Raw genomic sequence first — 27,358 nt, 5'->3', positions numbered from 1 at the left:
TTGCTGCGCCAGCTCTCCACTGGCGAAGACCAGCTTGCCTTCACGAGGCCCTGGGAAACAAACCCAGGGCCCGTAGATAGGAGCCCAATCACTTGAGCCACATCCACTTCGCTCTATAGATACTTCTGAATTCTGAGGCTTCAGGGCCAGAAGCTACAGGCAAAAAGGGGACCCAGGGTTCCACTTCCCCAGGAAAGGTAGAGAAAGGGACACAGCCTAAGGCTGACTCAACTTTTTAAGATTTATTTTCCCCCTCTTCCCACCCTGCTGTTTCTGCTGCATTGTCTTCTCATTTTTTCTCCTCTAGGATTCAATCCTGGCGAATTCTGATGGGGAGAGAAGTTCCCTGTCAATTGCCCTACCTCAACTTCTGATGTCTGCTGCGCTTCACCTTGACTCTCCCCTCGTCGCTATTTTGATGTGTCAACATCTTGCTGCCTGGCTAACCACACGGTCATTCTCACGGATAATCATGTAGGCATTGGCTCACCGTGCAGGCACTTGCGAGGGCACTGCTTTGCCACACGGGCACACTTTCCCTTCTTTTTCACCAAAAAAGGCCCCAGGGACCAAACCCAGGTCCTCCCACATGGTAGGTGTAAACTATCACTTGAGCCACATCGGCTTCCCAGGCTGACTCAACTTTTGACCCACAATTTTGATCTGCTGTGTCCCACAAGCCCTTCCATGCCTGGAGAGTTAGGCCACTATCTAAGAAATCGTTTTTTTTGTTCATTACTATTATTGAAAAATATGAAATGCTCTTATGATTGAGATCAGGTCATGCATGGTCAACTATGTGATTATACCAAATACCACTGATTGTACACTTTGGATGAACTGTATGCTTTACTAATGTTTCAATAAAATTGATTTGGTAATAACATTATTAGAAGCATATAACAGAAGACTTGACCTAAAAGACTAAGTGATGAAGAAGACAGAACAGCTGAAATTGAAGGGAGAAAAGAACAGAAAAAAATAGAGCAGGAGCTCAGGGAGTTGAATAATACAAAACCCAACACCTACGTGGTTAACGGAGTTCCAGAAGGCGAAGAGGAGGGAAAAGGGGCAGAAAGAGTATGAGGAAATTAGCTGAAAATTTCCCAACTCTCATGAAATTATCTTACATGTCCAAGAAGCAAAGCATATCCAAATCAGAATAAATCCAATCAGACCTACTCCAAAACACATACTACTCAAAATGTTAAACATCAAAGATAAAGAGAAAATTCTGAGAGCAGCAAGGGAAAAGCAACCATCAAAAACAAAGGACACTAAGTAAGACTTACTGCACCAAATCTTGGTGTGTATTTCCATCCTTCTCTCCCATTTCTCAGCAAGCTCTGCTGTTGTCTCTCCCATTTCCCCAATACATTTTACTGGCCTAACTATAAAAAAAAGAAGTCTTAGTGCAGGTTTCTCATCAAATACTACTATGGGTGGTTAGGTGAGAAGATAGTCATATGATACAACTAGGATATTGAAAGAGGAAAAACTGCCAGGCAACAACTTTTTTAAGTTAAGTATCGGGGACTGAACCCAGAACCTTGAGAACCTAGGAAGCAGGTGCTCAACCACTGAACTACACCTATTCCTCAATGAAAGTTGGATTTTTCACTTGTTTTGTTTTTAGGTGGTACCAGAGACCGAACCCAGGACCTCATAACAGAAAGCAGGAGCTCAACCACTCAAGCTACACTCAAGCTACATCCACTACCTCAGGCAAGAGTTTATTTGGAAAAACTGTCCTTCACATATGAAAGTAAGTTTAAAATAGTCACACACAAACAGAAACTAAGAAGTTTGTAAAAAGAATCCACCTATGCAGGAGTATTAAAGGGAGACTTTACAGCCTGAAAGACCAGAGAGAAGACTGGAAAGAGAGTATAGAAGATATAGAAGGGATAACCAAAAGTTTAACATATATGACATATGAAATCCAAATAATAAAATGGTGGAAGTAAAAATGCATTTACAGTGTTATTACTGAACATGAACTGATTAAACTACCCAATCAAAAGATATAGGCTGACAATGGATAAAAAACATGAGCCACCCATACAGTGCCTACAAGAGATTCACCTTAGACCCAGGATACAAACCAGGTGAAAGTGAAAAGATGGAAAAAGATACTCCACAACTGTAACCAAAAAGGAACAGGGGTAGCTATATTCGTTATCAGGCAAAACAGACTTTAAATGCAAAAGAGTTTTAAGAGATATAGAAGACCATTATGTATTAATGAAAGGGACAATCTACCAGAAAGAAATACCATAAAATTCTGTGCATCTAATCAGAGTGCCCCCCCAAAAAAGAGGCAAACTCTGGTTAAACCAAAGATAGACATCTCTACAGTAATACTTGGAGACTTCAACACATTACTTGCAATATTAGATAAAACAATAGACAATATCAACAAGAAAAGAGCAAACCTGAATGTGATAAACAAGCTAGACATGACATAGAGAACACTGCACCCGAACTCAGCAGGTGTTATGTTCTTCTCAAACACTCATGGATCTTTATCTTTCTCCGGGATGACCACAAGGCAGGTTACAAAGAAGGTCTCAATAAATATAAGACTGCAATTAGACAAAGCACTCTTTTTTTTTTAAAGATTTATTTATTTATTTAAACCCCCCCTCCCCCGGTTGTCTGTTCTGTGTCTATTTTCTGCATCTTGGTCGACTTCGGCAAGGGAAGTGTGGGCGGCGCCCATTCCTGGGCAGGCTGCACTTTCACGCTGGGTGGCTCTCCTTACGGGGCGCACTCCTTGCACGTGGGGCTCCCCTACGCGGGGGACACCCCTGCATGGCACGGCACTCCTGGTGCGCATCAGCACTGCACATGGGCCAGCTCCACACGGGTCAAGGAGGCCCGGGGTTTGAACCGCGGACCTCCCATGTGGTAGGCAGACACCCTAACCACTGGGCCAAGTCTGTTTTCCACAAAGTACTTCCTTAACGCATAAGGGAATGGAATGAAAGAAATGAAACTGGAAATCAATTACTTATAGGAAAGTAAAATGACAGATGTGTAGGATGAGCAACATATTCCTAAAAATGTGTGTGTCAAAGAAGAAACGCTAAGTGAAATTAGTAAATATATTGAGACAAATGAAAATGAGAATACAACTTATCAAAACTTATGGGACAGTATAGCTCAGTGGTTGAGCACCAGCTTCCCACATACAAGGTCCTGGGTTCAATCCCCAGGCTCCAGTACCTCAAAATAAAGAAATAAATGAAAACTTAAAAACCCAAAAAAAAAAACCCTATGGGATACAGTGAAGGCAGTGTTGGAAGAAAATTTATAGCTCTAAACACCTGTATTTTAAAGAAAAGGCTAAAATCAAAGATCTAACTGAACTGGATAAAATTAAAATGGACAGCAAGCCATTCCCAATGCAAGCGTAAGGAAATAAAGATTATTTCAATTTTGGTGGATGTAATAATGGCATTGTGTTTTGCATTGTTAAGAGCCCTTACTCTGCTAAGTATGTGTTTAAAATACTTTAAAAGTTTTTTCCTTGTTCATTTTCTTTTTAATTATTGGAGTGATTACTGAAGTGATTAATGCACAACTATGTGATTATACCAAAAATCACTGACTGTATACTTTAGATGAATTAATCGTATGCTTTATTAGTATATATCAATATAACTGGTTTTAAAAAGATTAGAGCAGGAACAAATAAAATTAAGAAAAAAGAGAAAATTAACAAAACCAAAAGCTGGTTCCTTAAGACCAATGAAGTTGACACTTAGCCAACGAACAGAAAAAAGAGAGAAGACACAAATTCAAAAAGGGGGGGGGGATTGATGATTGACCCCACAGAAATATAAAGAATCCAAGAGGATATCACAGAATATTACTGATAAAAGGCAAAATGCCAAAAAAATACTTATATATTTTTCATTTAATATCCCAATTTCTTTTTACTTTTAGTTTTTCTAAATTATTATGTATTTTATTTCTCATGTTTAAACCTATCATTATTTAATTTTCCTATTAATTATATTTGGCAATAGTCTTGGCTTCATTTTTGAAGGGTTACAACTATGGCAGGGTAGGATCACTGGTGTGGGGTGTCAGTGATGCAGAATACATGGGAGGGGGAACAAGTGGGAGGGGAAATTCATGGGAGGAAGTTCACCTAGGCATTCATGTTAAGTTTTATAAACGTGCACAAATGTTCACCAAGCATTGCCAGAGGGGGTAGAGATTCACACAACAACAGAATACTGAATTCCCATCATGGGAAGCTCTGCCACTTTCAACAATGGAACAGCAAGAATCTGCCAAGTATAGGGGCAATGACTAGCGAAGGATGGTCCACCGATGGGCCCTTGATATTGATGATTATGCTTATGAGCCTTTGCTCTTGAAATTGCAACTTAGCCTAGTGCAGCAGGGTGCCCAAGAGCTACCTCCTGAGAGCCCCCATGTTGCTCAAATGTGGCCTCTCTCTAAGCCAAACTCAGCATATTAATGCATTACCTTCCCCCCACTGTGAGACATGACTCCCGGAGATGAGCCTCCCTGGTGCCAAGGGATACTATCATGAACTGGCTGGTGATATAACTGGACAAACACCTTGAATAAATGGGGGAAAAGGTAAAGACAAATTAGTCTATATGACTAAGAGACTTCAAAGTGAGTCAGGAGGTCATTAGAGAAGTAACACTATGCATGTTTCAGCAGGCTCTCTCTCATAGACTACCAAAGTAGATACTATCCCAAATAATGGGGGCTCTTGAGGGGTCTGGAGACATCCAGGTCCTAAGGTCATGGCAGAGTTTGTGATCCCCAAGTGTGAGAGTTGGACACAGGTGTGACTCCTCTACACATGAATCTTCTGTACCCTGTATTTGAACCTATAGCTGTTGTTGGGAGTTGGTAGGTGTATGTCAGACTTGAATCACTGGGCTGTCCATGTGCCAGCTGGGCCCTGAACCTCCGTGGAGTTGCAACACCTACTCTCCAGTTCATTGGAATCACCCAGGACAACTAACAAGGAGGTGAGGATGGACAACGACCACACCAAGGAACGAGAGAGTCTACAACTGCAAGCAACGGAGTCCCAGCCATCAGCCATATGGGATCAAAGTCCCCTCTCAATCAGAGGTGGAATGCACATGACCATTCCAGAATTCTCAGGATTGGGGAATAAAATATGGACGAGTGGACTTACAGGTATATTCTACTACACTTATTGTGGTTCTAGTAATGGAAGAAATTATATCATTAATGTGGAAACAGTAGTCCCTGGAGTTGCTGAAGGGAGAAGTAGAAGTGGTGAAATATGGGGGCATTTTTGGGTCTTGGAATTATCCTGAATGGCACTGGTAAGACAGATACAGGACATTAAATATCCTGCCATAATCTACAGAATGGAGAAGGAAAGAGTGTAAACCACAATGTAGACTATCATCTATGCTGTGTGGAAATGCTCCAAAATGTGCTTCATCAATTGCAATGAATGACTGTACCACACTAATGAAAGAAGTTGTTAATGTGCGAAAAGTAGGTGGTGTGGAGAGTGGGGCATATAGGAATCCCCTATATTTTAATATAATCTATTTATCTTTTAAAAATAAGTAAAACAATTTTAAAAAAGATCATGCAAACAATTTTAATGCCCTAAAAATGCCCTATGTTCCCTCTATTCTATTCATCCCTTCCCCTTCCCTCAGAACCTACGATAACCACTAAGTTTCAATTTTTGAAGAGTAAGACTCAAGTTGCTTGCACTAATATTGAGGGTTTGACACATTGGTCTGTCTTCTTTTATTAGGCACTGCCTATGTTCTCAAGGGATAATTGAGAGCATAGCTGGACCCCCCAGGATGGGAATTTAATATTTTCTTGTTTATTGATACAGGTCTCCACACTGAGATAACACAATATGACAAAATGAACACATATATTCCATAGAAGTATGTTCCAGGTGTGCCCTATCCTGCATATCCCCCTCACACCTGATTCCATACACCAGTAACCCTCTACTGCCGTATTTGCCAAAATAACATTCTCAACATTGTAATTTTAACCAGACTTGCAAATCCCCAGACTTAACTTGCTCCTTCCTCCAACCCTCTCCACCCCAGTTCCATGGATAGTCTACCCAACCTCCACATCCTACTTCCCCTCATAGACCAGCACACCAATGAACCCAATCACATACTTTTATACACTTTTTAAATACTTCCTATGCAGTTTATAACATAACAAATCAAATTAGTACTTTTCCTTACAGGTATTCTACTACAGACTTAATATGATTATAGTAACGGAAGAAATTATATCACTGATGTGGAAACAGTGGCCACTGGAGGTGCTCAAGTCAAAGAAAGGGAAAAAGGTGTAATAAGGAGTCATTTTCTGGACTTGGAATTGTCCTGAATTGCACTGCAAAGACAGATACAGGACATTATATATCCTGTCATAACCTACAGAATTGAGTGGGAGAGAATGTAAACCACAATACAAACTATAATCCGTGCGGTGTGGCAATGCTCCAAAACGTGTTCATCAACTGCAATGAATGTACCACACCAATGAAAAGAAGTTGCTAATGTGGGGAAAAACAGGAGGTGTGGGTAGTGGGGCATATGGGAATCCCATTTTTTTTTAATGTAACATTTTATGTAATCTAAGTATCTTGTAAAAATTAAAAATTTTTAAAAAGGGCATTATGAGAAACTGTATACCAAGATCTAGAAATTTAGACGAAACAAATTCCTAAAAACGTACCAACAACCTACACTGATGCTACAAGAAATAGAAAACAATCATCTTTAAGAGACTGAATCAGTTATCAAAAATCTCCCAACAGGGAAGTGGATGTTGCTTCAAGTGATTGGGTTCCTGTCTACCATATGGGAAGTCGAGGGTTTGATTCCAGGGCCTCCTGGTGAAGGCAAACTGGCCCACATCACAAGCTGGCCTGAGCAGAGAGCTGGTGCAGCAAGGTGACACAACAAAGAGACACACAGAGGAGAGAGACAAGAGATGCAGCAGACCAGGAAGCTGAGACGGCACAAGAGATTGAGCACCTCTTCAATTCTGGAAGGTCCCAGGATTGGTTCACAGTGCTGTCCAAGAGAAGACAAGCAGACAGAGAAGAATACACAGCGAATGTACACAGAGAGCAGACAATGAGGAGGGTGAAGGGAGAAATAATTTTTTTTTAATCTCGCAACAATTTTTAAAAAAGAAAAAAAAAATCTCCCAACTAAGTAAAGTCCAGGACCCAATGACTTCACAGGTGAATTAATCCTGGTTAAACTCTCTACAAAAAATTGAAAGGAGGGAAAACTACCCAAAATGTTTTATGAGGCAAACATCACCTTAATAGTAAAGCCAGATAAAGACACAAGAAAATAAAATTATGGCCCAGTATTTCTAATGAACATAGATGGAATATTCTCAAAATACTTGTAAATAGAATCCAACAACCTATCAAAAGATTTATACACCACAACCAAATGGGAATTATCCCTGGTATGCAAAGGTGGTTCAACACATGAAAATCAATATAATACACATTAACAAACTGAAGGGAAAAAAACATGATCATCTCTATTGATGCAGAAAAGACATTTAACAAAATCCAGCATTCTTTCTTGACAAAACACTTCAGAAGATAGGGAAATTCCTCAGTATGATAAAAGGCACATATGAAAAACCCATGGCCAACATCAGACTCAAGAGGAGAGACACTGACAGCTTTCCCCCTAAGATCACTGTTATTCGATACTGGGCTAGAATAGGAAAAGAGGAAGCACATCTCTCACTCTTTGTAGATGACATGATCCCATATTTTAAAAATTCTGAAACATCTTCACATCTATTTCAGCAAAAACAAATTCAGCAAAGTGACAGGATATAAGATCAGCACGCAATAACCAGTGCCAGTGATGTTTCTGTACACTAGTACTGAACGATCTGAGAAGGAAAATCATGGGAAAAATTTCATTTACAATTGCGACAATCAAATACCTACAAATCAACTTAACCAAGGTAATACAGGACCTATATACGCAGAAAACTACAAAACAATGCTAAAAGAGGGAAGGAGATGTGGCTCAACCTGTTGGGCACCCACCTACCACATGGGAGGTCCCGGGTTAAGTTCCCAGTGCCTCCTGGAGAAGTTGAGCAATGAGCGAGAACCATCTAGGGGAGCAGGGGAATAAATTTTTAATAAATCAATCAATCTTTTTGGGGAAAAAAAATCAAGACCTAAACAAATCGACATTCTGTGTTCATGGATTAGAAAACTAAATACCGTTGTCACTACCTGACCCTGACCTTGAAATATATTACAAAGCTGAAGTGGTAGAGTAGCATGATACTGGCATATAGTTAAGACTCACTGATCAGTGGAATAAAATTAAGAGTTCAGAAACAAACGCTCACCTCCACAGCCAACTGTTTTACTCCCCGCCCCACCGTGTCTGCTGTGTCCATTCGCTGTGTGTTCTTCTGCGTCTGCTTGCATTCTTGACAGCAGCACCAAGAATCTGTGCCTCTTTTTGCTGCATCAACCCTGTGTGTGCGGTGCCACTCCTGTGCAGGCTGCATTTCTTTCACAGGGAGCGGCTCTCCTTAGGGGGCGCACTCCTTGAGCGTGGGGCGCCCCTATGCGGGGGACACCCCTGCATGGCACAACACTCCTTGTGTGCATCAGCACCGCACGTGGGCCAGCTCACCACATGGGTCAGGAGGCCCTGAGTTTGAACCCTGGACCTCCCATATGGTAGGCAGATGCTCCATTAGTTGAGCCAAATCTGCTTCCCACCAAACTGTTTTTGACAAACCTAAAAAGTCCATGTTGACAGGACAACAGTCTCTTCAATAAACAGTCCTGGGAGAACTGCATATCCATAACCAAATGAGAGCACCCCCATCTCACTCCCTATACAAATGACAAATGATCAAAATGGATCAAATACCTTCCAGGATCATAAAACTACTAGGGAAAAATATAGGGAACCATCTAGCCATCTTCAAGATCTCATGGTAGGTGGTGGTGTCTCAGATGTTACACCCAAAGCACAAACATCAAAAGAAAAAATAGAAAAATGGGGCCTTCTCAAAATTGAAGTTTTGCACCTCAAATGACTGTCAAAAGGATGAAAAGGCAGCCTAGTCAAAGGGAATACTTGGAAATCACCTATCTGATAAGAGTTTAATATCCATGATATATAAAGAGAATCTACAGGGAAGCGGATGTGGCTCAACTGATAGAGTATCTGTCTACCATATGAATGTTTCAGGGTTTGATCCCCAGGGCCTCTCGACCCATGTGATAAGCTGGCCCACGTACAATGCAGCCATGCGCAAGGAGTGCCGTACCATGCAGGGGCGCCCCTGCACTGGGTTGTCCCACGCGTGAGGAGTGTGCCCTACAAGGAGAGCCACCCCGCATGAAAAAAGCTCACCCAAGAGTGGCGTTGAACGCACGGAGAGCTAACGCAACAACAAAAAAGAGATGCAGTTTCCCAGTGCTGCTGGATAATGCAAGGAGATGCATAAGAACAAACAGCAAATGGACAGAGAGCAGACAATAGGGGGGAATGGGGAGAGAAATAAATAAATCTTTAAAAAAAGAGATGCTACAATTCAACAATAAAAATACAAACAACCCAATTTAAAAACGGGCAAGAGAATGGATGTGCCTTAACAGGTTGAGCATCCATCTCCCATATGGAAGAGGTCCATGGTTCTATTCTGGTACATCCTGAAAAACCAAAGACAAACAATAAGTAAACAAAAGATAAAACAAACTCAGGGATGTGGATATGGCTCCTTCGCTGACTGCCAGCTTCCCACATACTTGGTCCCAGGTTTAATCCCCACCCAATATTTTTTTTTTAAAAAAAAAAGGGCAAACAACTTTAATAGACATTTGTACAAAAAAGAAAAATAGAGAGCAGATACAGCTCAAGCTGAGCACCTGCTTCCCATATAGAAAGTCCTGGGTTCAATCACTGGTACCTCCTAAAACATTTTTTTTTTTATTGAAAAGGAAGGAAAAAAAAATGATCAAAAAGCACAAGAAGAAATGAAAATCAAACCTACAATGAGATATCATTCCTTACCAGAATGTCCACTTTTAAAAAGTCAGAGAACTACAAGTGTTGGAGAGCATGGAGAGAGAGAGAACTGTTGGTGGGAATGAAGAATGGTACAGTCACTGTGCAGGACTGTTTTGCAGTTCCTAAAGTTTTTGAATATAGATTTACGACATGATACAACAATATCTACTGTGTATATACCCAGAAGAACTGAGAGTAGTGACATAGACATCTGCACACCAATGTTCTTAGCAGCATTACTCATGACTGCCAAAAGTGTAAACAACCCAGGTTGTTGGCTAACAATAAATGGATAGTAAATGGAAAAACAAGTATACACACTATGCAATATTATTTAGCTGTAAGAAGAAATACAAATCCTGACTCATAAGACAACACTGGTGAATCTGGAGAACATTATGATAAAAAAGGCATACACAAAAGGAAAAATACTGTTATGACTGTGCTATGAACTAAATATTTTGTGCAATCTCAAAAAAAAGATTCTAAGTGTCTAGACTAGCACTTTTCTTTCCTGTCCCTCAGTTGTTCAAGGTAGGGTGCAGACTCTGTATTTCTATGAAGCTCTCATATTATGGTGGTAGCAATGATGTCAAAGGATAAACCATGTTGTGAATAACAAGGTTCAACATTATTTACAAGAGACTATTTCCTTATTATCCTTCAATTGTGTCAGCAGCCTCAAAGTCACATTTGAATCTTAGCAAAGACTTTTTTTTTGGCTTTTATAAAGGGTATTTATTTGGAGTAGGAGCTTTCAGAGACCAGTAGCAAAGACTTTAAATCTACCATGATTCCCTAACAGAGCCCTGGAGACATAAGAGTTTGGAAATCACTTCCAAATTTGGAAACGTAATATTGTGGCTATTTTTGTTCTATAATGTTTCTATGGGGGCTGGAGAAGGACCCAATTTCACATCAAATATATTGATATTCCTGCAGTGAGACATATGAATAGCCACTAAATGTAATATACAGAACACTAAATGTAATATACAGAATCATATATACTGAGATCACATATGATCAAAATGAATGTGTTAACCTAATTAAAAACTTTATTTTCAGAGTTTTGTAATTTCTTAATTGCAGATAAAAGATTTCAAGTCAGTGCAGCAAAATATTTAGAAGCCTTAAACAATTCCTTTTCTTTTGGAGGTACCAGAGATTGCTCAAGCCACTAAACTACACTACACCTACTCTCCATCCTAAGCAAGTTTTGATAAGGAAATCTACAACATTCTCAGCCCTAGGCAGATAAAACATGCGATTATATATAAACTTGAGCATTTAAGACTGGTACACAAAACAACATGAAATATTTTTAATTACCATGAATTTGATTTTATCATCAATATGAAAATAATCATGGAAAGACACTCAGCTTTTTTTTTTAATCAAGTCATCCCTAATGAACTGAATGTCCCCAAGTTACAGAAATGAGTAGCAATATGTAAGCAAGAACCAATTTTATGTGGTGGTGTGGTGATGGATGGCAGTGATGGTAGCAAAGCAATGTGAGTGAAATTAACACCACTGAACTGTACACTTGAAAGTGGTGGGGAAGTGGATGTAGCTCAAGTGCAGTGCTAGAGCTTCCGCCTACCATATGAAGGACCTGGGTTCGTTCCCTGGGGCCTTCTGGTGAAAGAGAGAAAGTGTGCCTGCACAGCTAGCCAGCGCCCGCCCGACTGCTCGTGCAGTGATCCACTGCCCTAATGAGCGTCTATATGGCGAACTAGTGCCCACATGGTGAGTCAGTGCCCGCGCAAGTGAGTCACACAAGATGATGACACACCAGAAGAGAGACAAGGGGAGAGGTCAAGGTGAAGTGCAGCAGAAATCAGGAACTGAGGTGGCACAATTGATAGGGAACCTCTCCAGAGGCCTCCAGGATCGAATCCCAGTGAATCCTAGGAGAGAAAATGAAAAGAGAAGACAACACAGCAAAAACAGCAGGGCGGGAGGAGGGGAAGGGGGGAATAAATAAATAAATTTTTTAAAAAAAGGAAGTGTGGTTAAGATGGGAAATATTTTGTGTATGATATGAAAACATTTCACATACAGAAAACAGTGTACACCTTGTTACCATTCCTGTACAAAGAAAATAGGAATGGAGGAATGTTTACTTCAATACAGGATATATTTCAGGACCTTAAGAGAATGTTTTCAAAGTCCTTATCTTTCAAAGAAATATACTGAAATATCTAAAGATGAAATTATGTCAAGGATTTGCTTCAAAATAACATGGAATGGGAAGATAAAACAAGATCAGCCAAGGATTAGTAGTTGAATCTACACAACTACGTGAAGATTCATGATACTATGTTCCTGTTCTTCTATGTTTGAAAATTTTTCACAGAATTAAAAGACAGTACTATGGAAGCAGATATGGCTCAAAAAGTTGAGCACCTGCCTTCTAAACGGGAGGTCCTGGATTCATTTCCTTTACCTCCTGGAAGAAAAAAAAATAAGCAAAACAAATGATGTGAAACCAACTCTGGGAATCCAATGTACTCAGTGGTTGAGTTCAGGCTTCCCACATAGGTGGCCAGGGGTTCAATTCCCAGCCCTCAGTGCCTCATATACATACATGTATCTGAGATATTACATGTGAATCTCAAACTATACACAGAAATAGTTAATGTAGGTAAGATTCACTCAGGAAAAAAAAACAACAGAAAATCCACCTGTCAACATCAATTCAAGCCAAAGACTTATCAAACACTTCATACACTGATTAAGAAACCAAGTCAACCATAAAATATAATATGTAAGGACCGCAAGTAATTCACAAAACCAGAAATAAGTATTATGGTCATTCTTACATTACCATTAAATAGGTAAATTGTTTTTGCCTTTTAGAAAAACTACCCACATTAAGTTTTTAAAATGCACATGCCCTTAAGCAATCATATTCTGGGACATAATTCTAAAAAAATAATTGAATGTATTTATAAATTTTTACTTGTAAATTTTTCAGTTTTTTGAAAGGAAAATGGAAGAAAATATTAAGTTGAATACTGTAAAAATATGCTTTGTAATCCCAAGTAATTACTAAAATTTTTTAAACATCTTTACTGATAAATGATGTTCACGTTTAGTAGAAATTATTACTTATTAAGTGCTATATGACATAAGTTTGTTAAATACAGAGTACCTTCTCTTGAAAAACCACAATCTTAGTCTTTTGACTAGTCATCCTTTTCAATTTTGATAAAATTACATCTAAAACAGCACAAATAACTGCCTAACTCCAACATAAAAGTCAACAAACTTTCAAAGACAAAGGAAAAAACTGTCTTTGAAAAGCAATGTCTTTGAATAGCAATGTATGGTTCAAAGAACTCCCAAAGAGTTGTTGTATTAGTTTTGCAATCAACTCAGAAGCCTGGGTTAATCGACACAGGAAACAGCCTAGTAAAATTAGAATCACAATAGGTAAGAAGAAAGATCCAGTTATCCACTAACCTGTTAAGGCTACCTCTTACAAATATCTCTAGATTCTCAATGAATAATAAAGAAAAAAATGGTAATTTCTCCCAATCTTCCATTAGAATGCCTTCACAGGGAACACAGCAGCTATGCGCTCAACAGCTAACTTGGCTAACTTTATCATGGCCACCTGTTGTTTTTACATTTATTTTTTTGATTCATGGTAGCCACCTGTTTAAGGGTTTTGTTTTTTTTTTTAACCTAAAGTTGCTTACACTCACAGGCAGAGAAATGTTATTTTACACCCCGACACGGAATCAGAAGAGTTGAAGCATTTCTACAGTAAGGATGCAAAATTAGTAACACTGCTCATTGCTAATTCTCGGTTTTTAAGCCATGGATCAAATGTTTCCTTTCAACTCTCCTAAAGCTCACTCCATTGATGACTGATCATCAATTTTAATTGTTTGGAATGTATCCTTCTAGACGTTTCTTACCGTGTTCACAAATACATATCAAATAAATTAAACAACTCCTTTTTCAGCTATTACAGTTAGGCAACACTCTAGGAATTCTAAACCTAGTAGTAAATAAAAGGAAAAAAAACCACCCCACATGTAGGTTACATTCTAATGAAGAGGAAATAGGCAAAAACAAGGTTAGCAGAAAATGAAGTTCTACAGTTGTGGTCAGCTGGTGAGCAGAATATTTTGGGTGAGCAAAGTTTCAAGAAATATAAGACGACATCACTGGGAAGCGAACTTAGCCCAATGCATAAGGCGCCCGTCCACCTACCACATGGGAGGGCCAAGGTTCAAAACCTGGGTCAAGGGACCTCCTTGACCCGTGTGGAGCTGGCCCATGCACAGTGCTAATGCACGCAGGGGTGTCCCCCACATAAGGGAGTCCCATGCGTAGGGAGTGCGCCCCAAAGGAGAGCCACCCAGAGCGACCGAAAGTGCAGCCTGCCCAAGAATGGCGCTGGAACACAGGGAGAGCTGACTCGAGATAGCTGACACAAGATAATGCAATGAAAGGAAACAGATTCCCTGTGCGCTGATAAGGACTGAGGTGGTCACAGAAGAACACACAGTGAATGGACACACACAGCAGACAACTGGGGGAGGGGGTAGAGAGAAATTTAAAAAAAAAAAAAAAGACTTAACTGTAGTAGTGACTTTTAAGAAAAAACCTAGAAAAAATTGAGTAAAGCAACCTTATGAATGTCTGGGAAAAGAAAATTCCAAGCAAAGACTTAGGCAAAAGCATTATCGTTTTCAAGACACACGGTAAGGAGGCCAATGTGGCTGGAGCAGAGTATACTAGGAATAAGGAGGAGAGGAACACACAGCTCATGTAGAGTATCTTCAGAAATTTTTTACTTTAATACTGAAACAGGCAGCCATCAGGTGAGCACAAACTCTTTCAAGCAATATCATTACATGTTTTAACAGACTGTTGAGAATAGGGTAGGTGGAAAACAGTAATCTATTTCAAAAAAAAAAAACAAGTAATGCAGTATAGGTGATGAGTGAGTTCTTGTTCTATTTTAAAGCGCTGCACTTTCCACCCAGGCAAAGGCAAGGTACAATAAAGTCTTTGGCCTAAGCAAAATGAGAACTGAAGATTCATTAACTGAAAAGGTCAACTGTGCATAAGAAACTATTATTAAGGAGGAGTAACAGAAACCCAGTTTTAGATTTAAAGCAGATATACATTCTGGGAATACACATATTCAAAGGAATTGTCAGATTGGTAACTAGACAGGTGGGTATGTCATTCAGAAGAGAAATTCAGGCTGGTGATATGGGGGAGTCATCATCTCATTGTTGGTATAAAAAGTTGAGAGACTGAAATGACCAGGAGTGTGGACAGAAAAAAGGGATAGAAAAAAAGTGGAAGGACTGAACCATAGGCCACTCCAACAGAAATGGGTGAAGTTATAGATAGAAACACACAACACCTGGAAGCAAAGAAAAAAATGTTTCAAGGAAGAGAGCATTTGGATAAATGACACCAACAGATCAAGTGAGATGATTTGGATAAATGACACCAACAGATCAAGTGAGATGAGGACTGATAAATGACCACCTTCCTGGGTGTATTTCCCTTTTTAAATCCACAAATAAATACTTTAAGTCAAAATATATAACCATGTTTAATTTTAAAACTCTTTAGAGTCCAGAGTAGTTTCCTTTTTTTGTACTTTAACCAAACTAGAGGGTTTATTTCTCCTAGAAATACTTAAGATGTCAAGGAGATCAAAGCAGTCTAGTTTGTGGCAATATGCATGCAGGCTTATTGCGAGCTGAACCCACACTGCACCGTTTATTAGGTATATCTAACTTTGGGCACGTTGTTCTAATTCTGCGCTTCAATATTCCCATCTCTAAAATGTTAATAATAGTATCTACTCAAGGTTATGGTAATGATTAAATAAATTAACACAAGTTAAGAACTTTAGAACAGTGATAAAATGTACTGTAAAATGTTCAGATGCCAAGAAAACAGAAAGCATCATGCCTGAGCCTACAGGGTTGTCACAAAAATACCTATTAATTTCCTGGAGTCTGACCAGTTTTCATCCAACCTAATCTTCTTCACTCTAATTAGAACTGCTCACTGGTTAGTCATATACACAGACAAAATGATCTGAAAAAAACAGATCGAGTATTCTCAGGCCTAAGATGACTGTTTTCTTCAAAAAATTAATAAAACAGTGGCCTACTCAAGTATCAACTTATCGTTCCTTTTTCACTTAGTCTTCATTATTAACATTCCCTATATAGTAGCTAGAAGGAACTTCTGAGAAGTAAATCATACCTTAAACGATGGAAGGTAGAGCTCCCTTGCTCCCTTCTTTTACATTCCTTAATGTCTACCTCTATCATAGAAACCTGATCATGCCCCATTCCTTTCTCTTCCTACACATCATACACCATACCAAATCCTCCTAAAATTTCTCCCCTCCGCTGCACTTCCCCTACCACCACCTTTCTACAGGTCAGGTCATTATTTCTTCCTTGGATTATAACAACTTCCATATTTATCTCCTGCTTCCAATTTCATCCTTCTCTAAATCATTTCCACACCAGCAAAATGACATTTCTTAAAATAAAAACCTGATGTCACTCCCAGGTTAAAAACTTTCATCGGCTACTCCTGGTTTCCGGATAAAATATAAGCTTCTTGGCAAGGTATTCAAATTTTTATCATCTGGCCCAAATGTCCTTTTCTACAGGATCTAATCTCACAGCGAATTATTAACTCATTGTTCATCTCTCTTCCTAATTTGGCTGGGAGTTCCTGAAGACAGGAACTACTATATCTTCCTGCGAATCCTCGAGGCCAGAACATGACTCACAAAAGAATGGGTGGGTAGAATGAACAGGTAAGACAGATAAAACCTACAGTAAACAGCAACCACACAATGACAAGGAGCACATAAGTACAATCAGCCCTCAAACAAGAAAAAGGATCAATAAAACTTGGACCTATTATCTAAAATAGCCACCATTCTTCTAGACAACCCTTTTACTTTTTCTCCCATTCTGCTTTCCTCTGAGGCTCCCTTTCAGGGTTCATTTTAACCAGATTTTACTCTGCCCAAGTGGAGAAGGGGTAAGTATGTCATCTGACTTATTCCCTTGGCTCAAAATCCATTAAAGGGAAGCAGATGAAGCCCAAGCAATTGGGCTCCTGCCTACCACATGGGAGGTCAGGGGTTCAGCTCTCTCTGCCTCCTGGAGAAGGCAAGCTGGCGGGAAGGGCAGGCACCGAGAGCTGACCCAACAAGAGCTGACCCAACAAGATGATACAACAAAGACACAGAAAGAGGAAAGACAATGAGAGACACAACAAAGCAGGGAGCTAAGGTGGCTCAAGCAAGTGAGTTTCTCCCCAGTTTGGTTCCCAGTGCCTCCTAAAGAGAAGGCGATCAGAAAGAGCACACAGCAAATGGACACAGAGCAGACAACCACCTCAAACAACAAGGGGTGGGGGACAAATCTTAAAAAAAAAAAATCCATTAGAGCAATTATAAAATGAGTTATCTAAATATTCTGCTTTAGCCAGTAAGTCAAAATACATGTTGCCAGAATTCCCAACTCTTTGGCTATCCACATTATTATCTCTAGATTACTCCGGTTAATAAACTGGATCCATTCCTTCCTATCACCCTTGGGAACAGACTGGATTCCCTATTATCTAGCTTGGCCTCAAATCATTAAAAAAAAGGGGTCGAACCTGAACCTATCTCCTTCTTGATCTGGCTATAGAGATTAAACTGATTTTCCAGTTTTTTTGAGGTTAAAAAGCTTATCTATCCTTTTCTTAGATTATTAAATGCCTTTCAGTGAGATAGCACTTTAATATTGCAGCATATCACGGTATGAATCATGTTAAATTTTAATGAGATTAAAGTCTAAATTAAATACAATCCAAAATTGTTGTCAAAATACCAAGGAGGATTACTCTAAAATAAACACTTTACTAATTTATAGTAATCTAGAAAAAGAACTTCCTAATAAGACCTTGTCTTGTTTTGCTAAGCGTTGTAACAGGGCATTTTCATTTTCAGGTTTAAATAAACTTTCATTACCAAAAATTCTTCAATGAGCCCAAATCTGTTACTCATATTATTCTATTAGTTTAAAAATAACTGAGGCGGCTCACTTGGGAAACTTCTCTTAGGAGACATACACATACACAGCCTCTGGAAATATTTTGGTTATCACCTACACCGGTCCAACTAAACTTAAATGAAGTGTATTTCCTAGTCTTGCAACAAAACCAAGTGGACCTCACACCTCTTACCATCACCCAGGAAGGGTGTGCATCTGTTCCGAAGGCCCCCCTGGCTCCAGGTCATCCTGGCTGCTGCTGCTCCAGGCTGGGCATCCATGTTGCTGCAGCTTGTGGTTTGTGAGGGGTAGTGTACAGGAAAAGCAGGATGGGATTTAAGGGAAACAGGAGGAAGATGGCTTTCTGGGAAAATGCCATCACCACTATAGGTGTTAAATAGTACCACACACATTTTATTGCAGCACAGTTTAAAAATTTAACAAATGAAAGATTAAAAATAAAAAAACAAAAATAAAAAAAATTAAAAATACAGACGTCCAGAGATGCTCTAAAACAGTTAAGTTAAAGATCAGGAAAAATAAGGTCACAGACTTATACAGCCAGTAAAATTCTGAGTGTGGGGAAGGGGGTGAGGGCAAGGGTAGGGTTGGGAGAGAAAATGTTATGTGATCAATCCACTTAAAAATGCTAATGCCTTCACTTTCTCTCCCAAGATACAAAACTCCAAAGTCAATCAGGAGGCCGGAGAAATTCTTATGAACATTCAGAAAAACTCGATTTTAATCCGGTTAAAAATCATTAGTGTCATTATCATCATCATCACCATCATAAGTATATAATAATAAATAATAATAGTAACTAGTAACAACAATAAAAAGGAAATCAGCGGAAAGTCAGGAAAAATGTAAAAAAAAAATTGGAATAACTTACTGTAGCTGAAGATCAAAAAAATCTCACTGTAAAAAAACAAAAATAAAAATAGCCCAGATTAGAAAAACGGGAGGTGCAAAAATGTCAAGTCAGTAAAGTTCATTTCTTTTTTCTTTCCAAAAGCAGTTTCCACAAAAACCGCAAGGGTAAAGTTCTCAGTAGCAGACAAGCAAAGCCCTTTCCACATCATTATTCAATCTTAAAAATACACGAGGAAATAGAGAGGTCAGTTTATGAGAGGCTAAAAGGCTCCTCCTCCTCTAACCCAACTGCTGCAGAAAAAAATAGAAATAGAAATTTTAAAAATTACATCTTAAATCCAGGTCCCGGTTTTGGAAACAATTTTTAAAAAAACACCTGTAAATTTGCTGTATAGTGCACACCAAGTTGCATCATTATGTTTAAAATGTCTTTATAAAATCAATTTTGTAATGGGAATGTGTGTGTTCTGGAAGGGTGGGGAAGGGAGGTTAAAAATCAAAGCTGAGCTCCAGTGAGTAGGGATGGGGTTCGCCTTGCTGCCCTGTGAAAGGAGAAGGGACAGATTGAGTCAGAGTTCCTCAGAAATGTTGTGCCCTAAACCCCAAAGACAGAAATATCTGTCTATTGCATCTAACATACTATGGTAAAGCATAACATTCCAATGGGATGGGGAGAGCCTTTATAGGATCATAACCTTTACCACTGTCTGTCTTCATAATTCTTCAACATCGACAGGTGACTAAAATTAACTAACTAAATTCATGCTGGTATTCCCTTAGGGGTTTAGAAAGAAGAATCTAAAAAATAAAGTCTACATTCAAACATTTATCTTGGTAATCAGCAGTTTGGGCAAAAAAAAAAAGAAAAAAGAAAAAAAAAGCCAGATCACTGAATAGAGATGAAGAAGTGAGCAAATGTCAAATATCAAGATTATGAAGGTAAGCTGATTAGTCCACGTAGTTTTTCCTAATGATACAGACTGAATGTAAATGGTCGACCATGAATATATTTGTAAGAGATGACTTATCTATTCTCAAAACCAAGGAATGATGAAACCACAAGACCTAATTGATTCTACAAGTTAGTGGGAAAGATGTTTTAAATAAGGAGCACATTAATCCACTCAGGGACAGAATGAAAAACTATACAGGTGGAGGGAAAAGTTTTAACTATTGCAGCTACTGACAATATTTAACAGTTCCAAAAAAAAAATGTGATGACTGAGGCACCGATAGCCCTTATGGAATTTGTTTCTGTGGTCCCACTCTTCATCAAATGATGCATATAGGTAATACCAAGGTATGAGTTCTAAAAAGCAGTACCACAGCAGTAACATACATGGCAACGGGTTGTTTCAAGAACTAAGATTTGTGGTTAGTTTTAGGTCATTTTTACAGAAGAATGCATGTATACTTGCATTTATTTCAATATTCAAAACCATGAAATCTTATTCTTTACAAATTTTCACAAAAGAAAAAAATTTGAAGTGTTCCTTGAGTTGATTACGTAAGAATGCCTAAAGCAATATAGAAACTAAACTGTTTATAAATAGTAAAATGATTTAGGCATAATGTGTAATACTTTTACACTCGTACTAATGTGTAAAACTATATGGACGTACAAATCATAGAACATATTTGTGGAATTGCAGAAAATGTACACTTGGGTGTTATTTCCTTCAAGTCAGTGGGGGTTACACTGAAACTTTTTTTTTTTTAACTTGGGATCACAGACTGAATCGGGTGAGCAAAATTTTAAGGTTAAGTACATTTTTGGTTCATCCACAAACAAATTCTTTGAACACAAGACAAACGCTTAAAAAGCAGTAATGTGAAAATATTTACATCTTTCAGTATCAAGAAGTTAAGGTATCTCCGAAGATGGTAAGTAGATGAGCTACCACTTAAACACACACACACTTCAGCAACTAATTTTGACTCTGCAATTAAGAGAGTATTCCTGGATCATACTTTGTCAAACCTCAGTGAGGTCTGGTTCCCTACTTCTGAAGGGGCATTGTCAAGTGAGATCTGCCAAACAACAGCAGCCATCACCCGCCAATTTTAAGAAATGCAAATTCTCAAGTCCCACCCAGACTTAATCAGAAACTGTTAGGGATGGGGTTATCACTCTATTTTACTCAGCTCTCCTACAGATTGTGAAGCCGGCTCAAGTTTGAGAACCACTGTAGAGTTTAATGGGTAGGGAACCTTTGTCCCTAGTTAAGAGCCAATTCTTTAAAGAAAATGCTAATTTTCCAGTGCATCAGCAGCAGTCAGAAGCAAGTGTGAATACATTCCTGATACACTATAATAAATCCAAAAACATTATTACTTATCCTAGCAAATGCATCAAGAGAATTGTTTTAAATCCTGTAATTCTTTTTCCTACAAATCTAAAATTTTCAATATATTAATACTTAAAAGAACACCTTAAATTATGCTACACCAAAGAGTTCTGGTCTCACAACAGCTAATACTCTAGGTACATACAGTATAGGTAAAAAAAACTATACTTTTCCCTGGTCCCAATAAGAATGAGCAAATAATGCTCCCCAAAGACAACCACTAATAAAATGATTTGAAGACTGAAACACTTATTAACGCAATCCTGAACAAAAATTACTAATTTATAAAATAGCTTTTAACAAAACTATTTCCATACGCTTTTCGACCTCTGGAAAACAAATCACATATAGAAATTTGAAATTAAGACAAGTCTAAACTATCTGATTTTACAGATAAAACACTGAAATCCAGAAAGTGAAACTACTTTGCCGAAAATGACAGTTAAACAAGCAGCAGGGAGAAATCTAGTTTCTAAATCCTAGGCAAGATTCTGTCAACTGTTAAACTCACGAGTTAACTTCTCTCACATTCAGCAGTTAATTCATCTTTAAGATTAGAACTACTTTGCATTTTATCCCTTGTTTCTAACGCAATTCCATCCAAAACAAGAAGACATGCCACGTTAAACCTTCTAGAGATGTAATTACAAATATAAGCTATGTTAATTCCCTACAGAAGGAATAGCAACCACCAAGTATTCCTGGGAAAGGCACAGCATGGAAAACACAAAAAGGTTAAGAAGATCTGTAACTTTTTTCTTAAACCCTTCCTCTCTGGCCCAACCTGAAAATGTTAGTAAAGCCTATTTACTTGAGAACACATCTAGAATTGTTTCAGGTATTAATTTTGTGAGCAAAGAGCTTCTGATGGGTATATTAGAAGAATTTTTATTATAGACTGATGCTAAAGAACCCATATTTCTAAAACCGCAAGGCAGACCAAGTACCATTCATTTAATTTCAACTCTCATCAATACCTTTCTTAACTAATAAAAAATTAATCTCGGAAATTAAATTGCCAAGGAAATTTCTATAAGCCAAATAATTTCCTAAATTAATCTATCACTTGCTCTTATCTTATTTCTGACAGTTTAGCAATGTGGTTAAGCTTTAGTTTTTAAAAGCCCATGCATAATATACATTTTAGGCCTTTAAAAAAAGAAAGGCAATACTTTAGATCCTGCAAAGCCTAATGCATAATTTACTGTCTACCTGGTGAGGGATCAGCAAATGCATAGCAATCTAGAATATGCCTACTTTTACCTTCTAACAAATAGGTTTCTTGAAGGATGAACGTCTGACACTTTAGTATTGGTTTAAACTGCGCTTAATAAAATTCGTTTTGAGATTTAAACATTGTAAAAAAATAAAATCAACGCAATCTTACACAAGACTAAAAAAGCGATTACAAATTTTATAAATTTAGAAAATTTTTTAAGGTCCAACACCTAGAAAACAGTAGGCTCTATAAAAACGGGCACCTGGGAAAGTTTAGTGTTCAGTAAAATTATTACCACAATATCCTGAAAGTCGAATTTTAAGTTTGTCGTCATCGGCAGTTACATTAACAAATCCAATTCTCGTAATTATTTTTCCCAAGTTCAGTTTGAGAATATACAGTTAGCTGCCAGTGGTTTCTTGTAATGAGGCGCTTGTAAAGACTCAAACGTAGTTCCTGGCACCATGCATTCCAATAATGTGACTAGACTGACCTAGTGGTCAAATTCTTTAATAGCTCTACTCTGATTTAACATGACCCTCGTATCCAACACTCTTATGCCTGTTTCTTGTCTGAGAAAGATAATACCTACCTCAGGCAAGTTCCACTAACATATATTTCAAGTGATTTGAAACCTGCAGATAGAAAGTAGTAAGTCAGCTATAATTTTAATTTAATATGTGAGGCTATATTATTTTCTTTTTAAAATAAAACTTAAACTACACTTCGAGGTCCAATATTTGTTGAGAAGAATAAAATTGAAAGTACAATATTAATTCTATTGTTGCACCTACTAATCTCACATCCTGCAGCACGCTCCAGAATTTACAGGCTCGCGGTACAATTTCTACTTAGCAACCCACCACCCACTGCCCAATTATTTAAGAAAATGAAGTAAAAGAAGGTATCAGCTCTACATAAACCTCAACTATATTAATGAGCATCTCGATCTTCACTTTCATTTCCTAGACGTCCAGTAGAAAAACGAAAGGAAAGCAACCGTTAACACAGATAAGACGAAAAAAGGGCATTTTTTTCCTCTGCCGATGGCGGCTTAGAGAACACTAGATTAAATCTACACCGAGGCTGAGGCCTGTTAACACTCCCTCCCACATATGGCCCAATTTCCCAAGGCAAATAAAATAAATGGGGGCCTCGTTACTCTGCCGAGGAGAGGGTTCCCTCGCCTTCTCTCCCACACCCCCTCGCGCTCCCCGAGGAACCTACTGTCGCCCCTGCGGCCGCCCCCTCCACTTACCAGGAGGGGGGAGGGAGAAGAGATTCGAATCTGAATCTCCTACTCCCAGGTTCCAAACGAAGAAACAAACTGCTACTCGAGGTCGGCAACGCGGCCGCAACCGCTCAGTCTTCGTCTGTTCACAAAATGGCCCCCGAGTCTCCTCTGCCGCCGAGGCGAAGGCCTAGTCCCCGCCCCGTTCTTGAGACTCTTCCTATTGGCTGCGCACTTTCTCGCTCCAGCTCCTAATAAGACAGTTCTACCGCTCTTCATAACACTGTCCAATTAAAACCAGCAGTGGGTTAGACCAAGCAAGAGAATTTCCACTTGCGTGAGAGAATCTAATTGGTAACTGGCTATTGCTCCTGTCATTTATTACTTTAGGAATGCTTATTGGCCACTGTACCGGACGTAGCGCGAGGTGAAAATTCGCCTTTGTATCGCGCACCACTTCACATCCGGGTATCCGGCATGTCTGATTGGCGGCTGCAGTGTCCTATCGCTACTCCTTAGAGTCTCAGTAGCAGGCCCGCCCAAATCTCGGAATTCCCGCGGCGCGGGGGCGGGGTAAGGGGAGGGAGTAAGGGGCGTTGTCAGGTAGCCGGCGCGAAGGTCGAGTTTTAGGTCCCCGTCTCCTTCTCGCGTAAGGAACCCGCCCTAATCTTGGGCGTAGGAAAACCGCCAAGTGAGGCTTCCTGGCGCCACGTGGAAGAAGAAACGGTTTTTATTAGTAAGGAGGAAGCGGCGATGACTAGGCTGTATTAAAGCTTGTAGAAAACTAACCAACCCCAACCTCAGATCCCTTCTCAGTTCCTGTCTCGAATTTCAGATGCCTCATGGACGTCTCCACTTCTCTGCCGTCAAGCTTTTGTTCGGACAACACATAATCCCACCCAAAGCAGCTGACTTTCCTATTCCTTTCCAATATAGCAAACAAAGGAAGTATAAAATGCTAGTCTGGAATAATAGAGCGCCCATCCTCTGTTCCCAAACCTTATTTCACTAATAACCTTAGATTCCAACCATATTGGCTCCTCTCTATTACCCAGTATCTAGTCCCGTAATTCCCCTCGTCTAAAATGGCCGGTCTCGCACCTATCTGTCCCATCATCGCTTGCCAGTTCCTTTGGTTAAATTATAGAAACCATGCACACGATGGACAAGAAATTGATAGCACTTCTAACAATGAGGTTAAACGTGCATTTAGGGAAAGATCTCATTCGCACGAACCGAAAATGCAAGGTGCAGAACACTGTCTAGAAAATGAGATTCCGTTTATATAAATTTTTAAGGACTATAACGAATATGTGAATGCTGTTTTATGCATTAGTTTTGAATTACTTCTGAATTTTCAGGAGATTCACACACAAAAATTAGCTGTTACCTTAGGGGAGAGAAACTTGTACCTTTTTAGTTGTTATTTCTTTCTAGACTGATTTTTTTTTTACTTTAAGCTATTTAGAAAAACAAAAAGCATGAAAGAAAAAAATGTTAGTGGTAATTCCATCCTGATGAGGGAGATTTTAAAATTTTACTACCTTGTGCCTTCTACATTTTCCAAATTGTCTATTTTAAACAAGTAAACAGAAAAATTCTACAAGTACTTAAGCTTCTGCTACATTCAATTTATTTAAAACATAGTATTGTGGCTAGTTTTACACTTGTCTCTTCTCCCCTCCTGGCTTTTAAGCTTTTTTGATAGCAGAGTTCAATTCTTACTCCTCTTTGTATTCTTCTTGCTTACCACCTGTTACAGGATCTTATGCAGAAAAATGTTTGAAATATATATTAAACCTATTATTCATTAACTTTTTTTAATCAGGGGAAAATGCTATTTTCCCAGTACAAGCAGATAGATTGTACTTACATATTTTATATAGGACTCACTCAAAGGGATCCAGAGGCGATGAGGCCTGGTTGACATGTAATTTGTGTAATTCTTACTTAAACAAAATACTTAATATTTTAATTAGTAAAAAAAAATTAACATGTTTTTATTACATATTGTTTTCATAGAATAAAAATGAAAATAAAATGTTAATTAAAACTGTCTACTTTCATTTTCTTCAGAAATGATTTTTACTTCATTGTCTTTGTTATGACCAGCGCTGTATTTATAAATGCAAAAGAAGTACTTAAGATACAGCATTCAAGTTTTCAAGTTCACCCCTTTGCTAGGTGCTGTAAAAGTGAAGTATAAAAGAAGAATTAACAGCCAGTACTTCCAACAAGTAACTTAGAATTTACTAAATGAGAAAACAAGTGCAAAAATAGCATTCATACAAGGCAGAATGTTAAGTACTATGTTGATGGCAAACATTAATGACTTTGGTTCTTGAAGCTCTGAAAACCATAGGTAGATGAGGTCGAGAATCAGAAGGTCTCTTGAACTCTTGCGCCTATCCTATATACCCTTACAGTCTAAAGTTGAATGCTTCTATTGGAAGGCAATGTATAGTAGAAAGCAAGCCATGAGCCAGACTCCAATAATGAAAGCCAGGTCTGGGGGTGGGGGAGAGGGGATGATAAGGAAACAAGCAATAACTCTTTAACTTGGCCCGAAGAGAAAATAAAACAAAACTGAACTTTTGTTTTTACTTCAAAAAGTAATTTTGAAAAAAAATAATTTTGTTCAAAGAAGACTTGATGATGTGGCTGGGAAATATCTCCTCTACTCTCCGCCCCTCTCAATTCCAAGCCACCTGTCAAAATGAAGAAGAAATGAAAAGTAGCAACAACTAAGAAGTACCTAATAATTTTTACCTAAGTCATTAAATGAATATTTTCCTAGTATCTATCATCCTACATCCCTCAGCTTTTCTAGTCATCTACCCCATTCCATCCAACAAGCCAAATAGGACTCTACAGTACAATCATCATTGCTTCTCATTCTCTGCATCCTCCGTTGTCCAACAGTATCACAAGAATTTTCCACTGGAGAGTGAGGAGGTTGTCTCTGTTTTTTTGTTGTTTTTTTTTAAAGATTTATTTATTTATTTATTTATTTATTTATTTCTCTTTCCTCCTCCCGGGTTGTCTGTTCTGTGTCTAATTGCTGTGTCTTCTTTGTCCGCTTCTGTTGTTGTCAGCAGCACGGGAATCTGTGCTCTTTTGTTGCATCATCTTGTTGCATCAGCTCTCCGTGTGTGCGGCGCCATTCTTGGGCAGGCTGCACTTTCTTTCGCACTGGGCGGCTCTCCTTACGGGGCGCACTCCTTGCGCGTGGGGATCCCCTACGCGGGGACACCCCTGCGTGGCAGGGTGCTCCTTGCGCGCATCAGCGTTGAGCATGGCCCCTGCACACGGGTCAAGGAGGCCCGGGGTTTGAACCGCGGACCTCCCATGTGGTAGGTGGACGCTGTAACCACTGGGCCAAGTCCGCTTCCAAGGAGGTTGTCTCTGATGAACCCAAAACACTTAATTAAAATTTCATTGTTGGGAAGAGAGGTGACTCAAGCCATTGGGTGCCTCTCTCTCACTTGGGAGGTCCCTGGTTAGGTTTCTGGTGCCTCTTA

At 39.0% G+C, this 27,358-nt stretch overlaps 1 protein-coding gene across 46 annotated transcripts in view; it reads right to left on the bottom strand.

Moving 5' to 3' along the window:
- HNRNPC (heterogeneous nuclear ribonucleoprotein C) overlaps window positions 1-24,130 on the bottom strand; it is a 75,213-nt gene extending 51,083 nt beyond the window's left edge. For 7 of the 46 annotated variants that reach the window (XM_071214042.1, XM_071214047.1, XM_071214052.1 and 4 more), the window contains exons 1-2: window positions 23,865-24,010; window positions 18,360-19,581 (exon numbers count right to left, since the gene is read on the bottom strand). The gene's annotated coding sequence lies outside the window, so the exon portion shown is untranslated. Of the gene's footprint in view, window positions 1-18,352; window positions 19,582-23,198; window positions 23,242-23,864 lie in introns of all 46 variants that reach the window. The other 39 variants (XM_071214043.1, XM_071214044.1, XM_071214048.1 and 36 more) reach the window with 23 other exon arrangements.
- Window positions 24,131-27,358: the final 3,228 nt, after the last annotated feature.

The sequence above is a fragment of the Dasypus novemcinctus genome, chromosome 3 (assembly GCF_030445035.2).
Source record: "Dasypus novemcinctus isolate mDasNov1 chromosome 3, mDasNov1.1.hap2, whole genome shotgun sequence".
NCBI classification, from domain to species: Eukaryota; Metazoa; Chordata; class Mammalia; order Cingulata; family Dasypodidae; genus Dasypus; species Dasypus novemcinctus.
Note: the sequence above shows the minus strand (reverse complement) of the source record. Positions and strands in the feature narration are given on the sequence as shown.